Source organism: Tachyglossus aculeatus, chromosome 2 (assembly GCF_015852505.1).
Source record: "Tachyglossus aculeatus isolate mTacAcu1 chromosome 2, mTacAcu1.pri, whole genome shotgun sequence".
Classification (NCBI taxonomy): domain Eukaryota; kingdom Metazoa; phylum Chordata; class Mammalia; order Monotremata; family Tachyglossidae; genus Tachyglossus; species Tachyglossus aculeatus.
In genome coordinates this window covers 18,052,149-18,061,955 of record NC_052067.1, presented here as the reverse complement: position 1 = coordinate 18,061,955, position 9,807 = coordinate 18,052,149, and the positions used below count along the sequence as shown (strand labels likewise).

Sequence of the window (9,807 nt, the reverse complement as noted above, 5' to 3'; positions counted from 1 at the left end):
TGGATTTAAAAATGGAGAGAGTGGCATCTCGGGAAAAAAAAAAAGAAGTTTCAGAACTCACTGCCTTGCCCAGATTAAGATAATAATAATACTTAATAATAATTAAAAAGGAGAAAGAGAGAGAGAGAGACAGACAATGGCCCTCTTCTTTCTTAACAAGATACCTGTATCTTTGGTGGAATCTATAACGTTTTCGAAAACCTTGCGATGAGAAACGGTTGAGACTGACAGTTCTCTCGAAAACCTGACCAGACTGTAAAATGACAAACTGTAGAGTCCAAACGTCATCCCCCAAATTCGCAATTTCAGATACGTTTCGCATTTACTGAAATCTTGTAAGTATTTATGTGACCTTTGTATTTTAGGACGTTCTCTTTAACGGTTATAATCTGAAAGCTGGTTAAAAAATGTGAGAGGGCATCGTAAACATCTGCTTTTCTTACGTGGCAATTCAAACTGCATGTGGAATGACTGCTCAGGTAACTCATAGTGAAAAATGTACACTTACTGTATGTTTAAGCAATGCATTTTGTATGGAGGTAGAGGAAAAGGAAGGTACTGAAATGAAAATATCAGAAATAATCAACAGGGAAGAAAGATAACTGCGGAAGATGACTAGGCTTCTGGTAGCGAAATCAGCTCATCACAACCTGTAGGAGTTCAGAGTCAAATCTTGCTGATAAATATCCTTGCTGGATTTTTTTTAATTACTGGTAACAAACAGATTTCGTGGCATTTGAACTGTATTTGCCGCCCCAAATCATTTCTTTTCTAAAGGACTCTACATTTTAGAACACGATGATCAATAAGAAAGCTTAAAATTATTTCTTCCCGGGAAACCACAATTCGAAAATGACTGACTCTTGTTTGGACACAAATACATTAAAATTGGCATTTTATAAGGTCTTAAAATATATACATGCATATGTAGTTTTCTGACTAAGAAAACTGTTAGAAAACTCCGATCAGAAAATTCATGCTGTCACAGAAATATTCTGATTTCTATATTCTATATTTTGATCTATAAGTAATTAGTCTCTTTTCCGTGTTTATTGTCTGTTATGAGACCGCATTAGAAAGTGTAGGGATTCGTTTTACAGCACCTTTTTAATCAGTTATTTCAACCAGCACATTAGTTTTGTTCTTATTCACTATAAAATGCTATCTTGTAAATAAAGACATTCAGCGCACTGTGAAAATGTATTTGTGCACCCTCATTTTTTATATTTCTACTGAAAATGAAAAATCTAAGACGTGTAGATAGTCATAGTGGTATCAATTCTGTTAATAAAATAGTCACTGTCATAACACCTGAAAAGACATATTCTTTATTTTGATTTGTTGTTGCGTTCACTGTGTGGAAAGAAAAAAGGTTTATCTTAACTTATAAACCTGCGATCATTCTTTCAAATGACTGTTCAGTTCATATCTTTTTTTTTTTTTTAGTTAAAGCTAAAATTCCAAGGACTATCTTCATCCAATATATGTTAAAACTTAAGGTGCCAAGCATTTTTGAAGAAAGGAGAGACACGGAGAGAGGGGGAGATGAGAGATGAGCGAGAAAGGTGGGAGAGGGAGGGCATATGAGAGGAGGGAGAGAGAGAGAGAGAGAAGAAGAAGAAGAAATTCTAGTGCTTTTGCAGGGAAATCAAAACCAGTTGCTAGTATCACAGATGCCAACTCGCCGTATTTCAAGGTCTGCTGCTAGACTTGAATGTGTCTAAACGGGTAGGTTTTGATATTTGTTGAAATGACAGGACTAGGAAAGGCCTTAAACCTTGACCTTGACGAAAAAAGACAATTTGTGACCTTGACTTTTGACAGCTCATGAATTGGCATCTTTAGGATTAGTGGATCAAGGGCGCCACCTCGCGTCTCAAAGCTTCGTTGTACGTTACGAGCGGCAGTGGATATGGATTCAAGCCTCCTGGCTTGAGTCTGTTTCTGCAGGCCTTTTTCACAGGAGGCTTTGGCTCTAGAGGAAACAAATCTAGGCATTACAACTCCGTGTGGATGAGTTTTTGTGTGTTTATGAGTAGTTTATACAATTACGCCGTAGTTGATTGCCTATCTCAATGTATGTAATAGGTAGTCATATCTAGAGTTAAGGTGTTAACTGTATTTCATGGGAGATATACTCGACATATTTTTCCGTGGTTAGCCTAAGTCAGAGGTTGACCCATCTAAATGAGTTGCTTTCCTTACGTCATATTTCTTTGGATGTGTTTTGACGGAGATTTTTTTTACAACCTGATAGCTTTTCTTAAATAACCCTTCTTTCTATCCCCACATCTCCCAAGGTGGTCTGCCTCCCTAATTAGAATGATTGATAAACAGTTTCAACTAATGAAAGGGCCTTTCATTATGCCTGTCTATCTATAGGCCTTTAGAATTATGTTCCAGAAATTCAAAGGAGCCTACCTTCTTAGAGGTCAATATGGAGACTCTTTAGGATCTTAGTTCTGCAGCGCTGACCTAATAATGATACTTGGTTACAGACGAGTCAATTGTCAGAAACTTGACATTTTCGGTTTTCGAATGCTGGTGACTAGTTGATCAACCAAAGGAGAAAAAAAAACCACCCAGTGTACCTAGAGGAACTAGGTGTTTGGGAAGCTCGAAGGAGTCTGGTGCGAAGGAGGCTTTTGTGTGAGGAAATTGTTTTGCATTTATGTTGTAGCGGAATTATCCTGGATGCTAAGAGAGTGAATCGGTCGGCTCCTTCCACCCGGAGGAATACTGAAAAATTATGTCCCAGCCCGTTTAGAGGAACAATTCAGAATTATTGTCCCTAGCGCCTTGGCAAATGTCATCCCGCTCTAAAATGAGAATCAGAAAAGTAACTGAAGTTATTCTTCTAAAATTTCATCTGAAAAAGTATTATCAGATAAATATCACAAAATAGATGCCTATCTGGAAAATTCTTGTCAGATAAGTGTCACAAAAGAGAAGCCTTTTGTTCTGCCTTTGTAATCAGTTAAATAAATATAGGTTTCATTTTTTCCAATGGACCGCAAACTAAATGAATATCCCTATAAATGCAGAACTTCTTAATAAATTTCTAAGAGATTCAACGAGCAATCAAGTGCTAACTTCCTCCCCGAAATGGTCTCTTTTTTAAAAAATTTAGAGGAAGCTGTCCTCCAACTGTTGTTTACTCACAAACATCGATCAGCTTCTCTTGGTTGCACTGATATTGTTTTGGAAGAACCTGGTGATTAGTAATTATTACGGCCTAGGAGGGAGACGTAGCCCGTGATAGTAACTGGCACTTGGCAAACCAACTCGTGAATCATGGCTGAATCATGGATCTTAACGCCTTTCTTTAGTTTTCAGAAGTGTAGGGAAAACCCGACCTGCCCGCGGTTGTTACTATATTTATAATTTTCTCAAGCATTGTGATGCTTTGTGTTCCACCCATTTGAAATGGCCCCTAACCTGGGAAATAATCATAATGGTGGCCGGTAGACTAATGACGTGCATTGCAAGAAAAGCGATCTTTTAATACTCAGATACCTTCATCACAGAAAAGCAGAGGAATTCGGGCGTAAATTACAATTATTAATCATCAGAGAATAAAACATCTGAAAATTACCCCCCTCCCCCAATTTAAGACTAAGAGTGAGAAAAAGTACATTTTAAGGGATTTGGGTTTGGGGGCGCTATTTTGGGTCCGAAAGAATTTTATACGCTTTAGCGAAAGTATTCGAGTATATGCATTTCCCCTAATGTTTAAATAGGGGTCTTCCGAAATTTTACCAAATTTATATTTTAAACCAGTCCGAGTTAAATTGACTTGGTTAATCCAAGTTTTAAATTAAATGCTGCATAAAATTTTCTGGCGCGCAGACTCTCAGGTACGAAGATCATATCGAATTTAATTATATACCATTGAAAAGATGCATTTAAATGCATGTGATTAAAAATTCCAGTCTCGTGGGGTTTGTTTTTTCTTTTAATTTCTAAAATGCCTTGCACTGCCCTCGCTACAAATTCACAATGTTTCAGAGCTTAGCTGCAGTCGAATAGAGATTGTTAATAACAGTAATGTCCTGGATCCGAAGCACAACCTTGGCTCGCGGAACTCTACGGAGGTGCTATTCTGTAATTGATTTATGCGCATTCCTTTAAAGTTGATCGAATGCGTGTCAACAGCCTGGGACCCGGAGAAACAGGGAAATTCGCTACTCGTTGCTCATGTCCCATTTTTCATACCCAAAGATGTAGCGATATCGGAGAGGCAGCGGGAGATTTATGTCATGATTTTAGGACAGGCACGCTAATTAAGTTTTCATCTGTTCAGCCATGAAGTAAATAATAGCCTGCTTAATTCTTTATGAAAATGCACCCTACCTATCGGTGATATATGCGTGTGTTATTTGTAATTTTAATTTGCCGTTAAAGACGATAAAAGCTGTTAGGACATAAATATCTCGTCCAACACCCCGTGCACACGCGCGCGCGCACACATTCATCCATTCAATCGTATTTATTGAGCTCTTACTGTGTGCAGAGCACTGTACTAAGCGCTTGGGAAGTACAATTTGGCAATATATAGAGACGGTCCCTACCCAACAACGGGCTCACAGTCTAGACGGGGGAGACAGATAACAAAAGAAAACCCACAAACACACGCAGGCACACACTTCTTTCCCCGAACCACGACCAGGTTTTCTGCTTGCCTCTCAACAGTGTGGCTGAAAGGCCGAGCCATGAGCCCTCCTCCAGCTCACCAGAAAGCATTAGGAAATAGGAATAGCCAATATTTCGACCATCTCCCTCTCGTAGGGGACTAGGAAAACGGCTCCAATCGTTTCCCCAGGTGGAGAAGCAGGGTGCACGCGGGCCAGCAGGCTGGGACTCCCTGGACCTGCGTCTCCCTCTGCCGAATAGTGGATCCCCAGAAACTCCCCCCGCAAGTGGACACGAGAAACGCCAGCTCCGAAATGGCTGCGAAATCCTCCCGCTTCGTACATTCAGGCCCGGCTTTTCGTTCCCGGTGCGATGGGAACCCCAAAATCCGCGGAAGATTGTGGTTTGTGGGGGGCGGCGGTTGCGCAGCCCGATGACAGACACAATAATCAACCCCGTCACAAACGGCGCAGCGCATTTGCAAACTCCTTCGGTGCAGGGAGATCGCCGGAGCTGGCTACATTAATGCATGCTGACGTCACCGCAGCCTTATATTTCGATTCGAAAGACTGTACGCGCTCGGTGATATTTGATGAGAATGGACTCAGTTAAACGAATGTTTTGGGGTTGGTTTTTTTCCTTCTCTGAGAAAGAGACTAATCGGGTATTTAATCTCTCCCCGCCTTACTCTTGGCAGCGTGGAAGGAGGATTGCGATGGGAAATAAAACTTGACAGGAACATGTTTCCTAAGTGGAATTCTAAGGGCAGCCGAAAAGAAACTGTGTTTCTCGCCCTCGCATTCTTCCGTTTGAAACTCCCGAGTTGGTGGAGACTCTTTTGAAAATCACCAGCGACTCGACCTCTTTGGTTGGTAAGACCTTGAGTGATGGAATAGTGGTATTGATGTGGTGGAGGCTGATTGGGTATCGACTGTCGGCCCCTCTGTCATCTGGGATTATTCTACCCAGACACGCACACAACCGCACATTCGGGCCGCAATCCGTGGGAGCCCGCAAGCACCAAGACACCACGAGTCCCGAAGTCCGGGGCCGCCTCAATCAATCAATCAATCAATCGTTTTTATTGAGCGCCTACTGTACGCAGAGCACTGTGAAACAAGGGGAGGTGTCGTAGGGGGATGGAATTGCGTTTCTAAGAGGAAGAGCAGACCAAAGGCCAGAATCCTCCAGGGGCTTTGTGACTTGGCAAGGCCGAAAGTGGAGAGACCCGCGGGGGAGTGACATGTTTCGAGAGGTGTCCCTTAGCTCCATCACTGAGGGCCTGGTCCCTCTCGCGCTGCGCCCGATGTGGATTTTGTGGCGGGTGATGATGCGCGGGGGGCGGGGGGTAACAGGGGGTAGCCAGAGAGGAAAATGTGCCTGTCTGCAGTTGGTCTCCGCTGACCGAGCGGGAGGCTGATTTGGTTGGACGTAGCCTTCCCCATCTTGCCATGTTCATTGTTCCGCGGGGCGGCGGGGATGGTTGTCGAGCCGACACAAAGATAGAGGGAGGGGGGAAAAGGGGGGTGGGAGGGGAGCCATCGCCACCGCCAGAAATGGGGATTGTGTGGGTTTCTATTGGGTGGGGCGGCCCAGAAAAGTTCTCGGGATAAAAAGCCATGGCTCCCCCGCCTCCCTCTCCCCCCTACCCGCCTTCTCCTGCCCCCTTTCCCTTGAAGCGTGAAAGAAAGAGCCCTCCCTCCTCGGCGGCTTAAAGGTCAAGTCCTCCAGCACCATCCATGGTCACGTCTGTCCCGGTGGAGAGGGCACGGGAGGGGCTGTGGGCCGGTTCCCAGCTCGGAGCAGCTCTGAAGCTGGGCCCTCCGGGGGGCTGGGCCCTCTGGGGGCTAGGGGACGGCCACAGGGCCAAGCCGGCCTTTCTCTCCAACCCCCCCCCCACCCCCACTCTGTCCCCTGATGGGAGACGGCAGGCCCCAGGGGGGACGGGCAGGAATCGAGCCCAGATCTGAAAACACAAAAGTCACCCTCAGGCCCCCGTCTCCAGATGGATGGGGCTGGAGGGGTAGAGAGGGGCGAGCAGCTCCGGGATGCGGGAAGGCTGATGGTTGGCCCGCCCCGGCGGAGTCGATGGCCAGGGTCTGGCCCCGTGCAACCACTCTGGCGACAGCTTTCCCATCCCGGTAAGCGCCTAAAAAAAAGCGGGGTGCCAGGGGTGGCCCGGCGAGGGCGGGAGGGAAGATGAGCCAAGAGCAACGGTGCCCAGCCGGTTCGGGTGGTCCCTCTGGTCCTAGATGACCGAAGGCCGCCGAGGGTTGGCTGGTGCTTGGGCGCCTCTCGCTGTTCCTCTTCTTTCCTTTTATACTGGAAGCGTTCTAGCATTTCCCCCACCGCCCGCTCCTGCCCACACCGAGCGGGGCGGGAGGGGCTCGGTCCGGATCCCCCTCTCTGGGCCCCCGGAGTCTTCCGATCCCGGACTCTGTTCGCCTCTTTCGGAGGCTGGTTGCGGGGCGTCAAGGAGAACCCTGGGGGACGCGGACCAGCTGCTCTATACGGGCCTATGCCCCCGCGACGCTTTTTTTTTTCATTCATTTCATTTCATTCATTTCATTCATTTTTTCCCATCCATTCTCCTGACCCCCTTCCCCCGAATCCCACCCCACCCCTCAATCCCCCTACTTTTCCCCATTCAATTTCGCTTTATATGAAGCAAGAGTGAGGGCTGCTAGGCAGATCCTCTAACGGGAGCTGTATTTGGGGAACCGAAAACCGCCTCGCCCTCTCTAGCCCTTGACCCTTTCTAGGGGCGCCTAAACGCCCTTCGGCGTATTCATTCCTCCCGGAGCCGATTTACTGGGTTTCTGTTGGCTTCGCCGGAGCTGGGGAAATGCAAAAATAACCGCTTTCACAATCGGGTCTCCCCGAGTAGGCGGCTCGCTTCGCTCCGTCGCCGTCTGCTTCAGGTTTCAATCCAGAATCCCGGCTGGCTGCAGGTAATGATTGGCACACGTCTAAATCGAACCAGATTGCGCGACATGAATCAAAAAGGCCCCGGGAAAGATAAAATATAATGCTCAGAAATTCCCTGGTCTCTCTGTTGGGCTGGAGAACTCTTGTGTGGATTTGCTTTGGGAATGGGGGGGGGGGCGGAGGGGCGTGGAGGAGGGAGTTGCTTTTTTTTTTAAAGAATGTGATATGTCTGGTCCAGGCCGCTGATGGTGAACCGTAGCTCCGTATCATGATTTTATATACATCAGTGCTGAAATGTGAGCGCGTACTGAGCGGAGCAAAGAGAAACTATATTAGGGACCGGGAACCAAGAATACCCATGTTCAGTATATAGTTTTGCACATAGTGCTTAGCAAATGGCATTATTGTTGTACTATCATCATCATCATCGTTATTGTTGTTATTAAAAAATTCCCCTTTCTCCCAGTCCAACTCCCCATCTCCGGTCCTGCGAATTTAGCGAGGAAACGATAGTTCCGATCTATCTTTAATGCGGAGCTACAGAGGTGCCTGACAGAGACAGGAGTAGCCAAGGGGCTCGCGTCACTGCTCTCTCCGGTTAACGCGGGGTTCCGCGTTCACGTAGGAAAACCCGCGCCTGACCGCAACGCAGAGCTCCCACCCGGAGCAGAAGGGGCCGAGCTCTGCATCGCCCATCATCAATCGTATTTATTGAGCGCTTACTATGTGCAGAGCACTGTACTAAGCGCTTGAGGGCAAGCCCAGCTCTGGCTTGCCCTCGCCCAGTTCGGTACCCGGAGAAAGTGGTGTCCTCTGGCCCTGGCGGTGGCCTCCGCTTCCCTGGACCCGGTTCTGCCCGCCGGCGGAGGCGGAAGGAGCTAGGGAGAGTTGGTTCTGTAGCGACCAACCCGGATGGACGTGTAGGGGAGCGTTGTTTGTTTCTGTTCAAAAGAGAGGAAAGCCAAATTTGAGGTAAACCTTCCTCTAGCCGTGGAACTCAAGGCGAAGTCTCCTTGAGCCGGGTGTCTGGGAAGTGCTTTCAGAAAATGGACCCTTGTTTAACCTCTCTGAGCCGGATCACAGAACAAAATGTCTTGGTGCCAGGAGTCCAATAATAAAACTAGAAATGAGTGGAGAAGCAGGAGGAGAGGACAAAGTTGCCTCCTTTGCTCTCCTCAAAGAGACAGGCAGACAGCCCTTCTCCAGAGCAGGGTCTTCAGAGCCTTCCGGAGAAAGAAAAAAGAAAATTGTGGGGCGAGGGCCGCTGTAGAGAGTGTTTCTCGCTGGGTGTTTTTTCTCTCGCTCCCTCTCCTCGTCCCTCTCTTACACACACACACACACACACACACACACACACACACACACACACACACCACACACACACCACACACACACACATCGGGCCCCTTCCCCCCACATTTTGTAAGGAATGATCCTGAGGTCAAGTTCAAGGTATTACCTGAAGGAACTCTAGGACTGCGACAGGGCGTTTGTCTTTTCAAGAGGGAGGCGGAGAAGCAATTCCAGCCACGAGAATAAATTGTTCGTCCACCAGGTTGCCATCAGAGTCTCCTTCGTGAAATTGTCATAGGAGGCTCGCCCCGATTCCGCGTTGTTCTGGAAAAAAATGACGGATGGGGCTGCTTGTTTGCTAATACCTCTAGCTTCCTTGGAAGCAACATTGGGGTTGGTCCTTCTAACCTGCCTTGATTCCTCCCCATAAACCACGTCTCCTTGAAAGGGTCTGGGGACCTGTTTACTTAGGCTGACGTTCATGGTCCTTATCTTCTCCCATGCAGAATATGGGGGGAGCTCGACCCCCCAAAATGGCGAAGGGGAGCTGGTTTTGGAGAACAAGGTCCTATTACCCGGAAATTTGGCCATTTCGGTCTCTGACGAGTCCTATAGGCTTCTGCACCTTTGGCCACGCCAGCGGTGATGTGCACCTGCATTCCGAGATCCGGGAAAAAATGGTTAATGGGTTTTCCCGTGCTGGGAAGGGGAGATAGGTGAGGGGAGAGCGAGAGGAATTTGGAGAGAACCAATTAGGCGAGGGAAAAGAGACGAGAAATTTATGGTACCGGGAACCGTTAGTCAATCACTTAGGAAGCTTTGACGTTAAAGAAACTGCTTCCCCCCTCAGTCCTTCTGCGCCCCGTCCCCCTCCCCGGGATTCTCCCCTCCGACCTCTCCAGAGTCATGAGAGGTAAAAAGGGGAGGCTGGAGGAGTCGGGCTGCCTTGGCTTG

The 9,807-nt window shown here is 47.4% G+C and overlaps 1 long non-coding RNA gene across 1 annotated transcript; it reads right to left on the bottom strand.

The window, feature by feature from the left end:
* Positions 1-8,342: 8,342 nt before the first annotated feature.
* Positions 8,343-9,507, bottom strand: LOC119923278. Its single transcript, XR_005448806.1, has 3 exons — positions 9,429-9,507; positions 9,020-9,177; positions 8,343-8,501 (listed from the first exon to the last, which is right to left on the bottom strand). It is a non-coding gene; the product is annotated as an uncharacterized LOC119923278 (long non-coding RNA).
* Positions 9,508-9,807: the final 300 nt, after the last annotated feature.